The sequence below is a fragment of the Selaginella moellendorffii genome, unplaced genomic scaffold, assembly GCF_000143415.4.
Source record: "Selaginella moellendorffii unplaced genomic scaffold, v1.0 SELMOscaffold_202, whole genome shotgun sequence".
NCBI lineage: Eukaryota > Viridiplantae > Streptophyta > Lycopodiopsida > Selaginellales > Selaginellaceae > Selaginella > Selaginella moellendorffii.
In genome coordinates, this window is record NW_003314462.1 from 47,336 (window position 1) to 48,893 (window position 1,558).

Sequence of the window (1,558 nt, forward strand, 5' to 3'; positions counted from 1 at the left end):
TGCCATTCCGACGAGGCTGGTCGCCCGGTGAATGCACAGTCTCATCCAAACGAAGCAGAATCTCAAGGAAGTTCTTGCGGCCGATGTGGCCTTCCACCCCATCTTCTGCTCCAAACAGACAATGCTGGCAGTGAGAACAAAAACATGTACGTCTTCGCGTACTTGGCGATGCTTGTTGCCAAAGGCATATTTGAAACGGTTACACTTGGCTTTCTCATGGTTGGGCACACTCATGAAGACGTTGATGGCATGTTCAGTCACCTGGCAGAGTCCCTCTGGCGATCCAATGTCCTCACCCTCCCACAACTCTACGATGAATTCCAAAATTGCATCAAAGGCACTGTTGAAGCTGCACTTGTGACAGAGGTTCCAGACTTTAAGGGGTTTGTAAGAGGCTACATCAGGGACGGATCCGAAACGCTGATTGGCCACTCCAAGCCTCTTCAGTTTCATTTCAGCATGCGTGACGGTGCTCCAGTGATGAGGTACAAGATGAGAGAATGGGACACAGTGTGGCTGCCAGTGGATGGCATTGAACTCTTCAAGAGAGATCCCATAACTGGGGAACCTATGATTCCTCAGGGTTCCCCACGGCCAATGCACCCTGATGGACTCAAAGACCAGGAAAGTATAGTGGCCAGGATTAGACAGCATATTGCCTTCTGGAAGAGGGGTTGGTGTTTGGTGGAGAATCCTATTTTAAGAGGTGCAAGCCTTTGCTCGAATACTGGGAGAAGATTATATCTGCTATCCAAAATGGGCCGGTTGTATATGAAGAATTGGAAGAGTCTTTTTGGCCAGAACCCAGAGCACCAGATAGTAGCGGAACAATGTCCTCTGGAAATGCAGTGACAGATAACGATGTTGAGGATCACTATTGTGGGCCGAGGAACAAGAAGCCGGATTCAACATTCAATCCAGTACAGGTCTGCAAAGGAATGGTCGTGCTTGTCAGACCCAGTAATAAAAAACAAATGATATGGGTGGGGCGCTGCATCATTGATGCAGAGGAGGACGCGGAAACTAACTCCTTCAATGTAACTGTGGAGTGGTTCAAGCCAAGTTCCGGATATACGAAGGATTGCCTAGAAAAGAGATGGGTGCTGAATCCAAGGGATCCCAGCATGAGCATATAGGTGGATAATGTTGTGCATGGTTGGATGCGGAAGCAGAGTGCCACCATCACCTTGCCAGACCATGCAAGAGATGCAGCAAGAGCATTCATAACCCGGGTTCAAGGTGAGATTCATTAATATTCCTTTACTAAGTTTCTAATGTATTTTATTTCAAGGTGAACAATCCGAATCTGAATCAGAGGAAGCGTGATGGCATGTGGCCCTTTGCACTAGTATATCTTAATACCGGTCTGAGAAATAGAATGGCATGTGCCCTCAGGCCTTTTACTAAATCACCTTTGAAAGAAATGCAAGCCTCTATGTCGTAAAAAAAAGGTACTAGAGAAATTCCTTAATAATATGAATGTTATTTAGTTTCATGAAAATACACTAAGGGTCAAATGAGTTAAATGACTTCTCCAGACTAGCAATGCCTCTTGCTA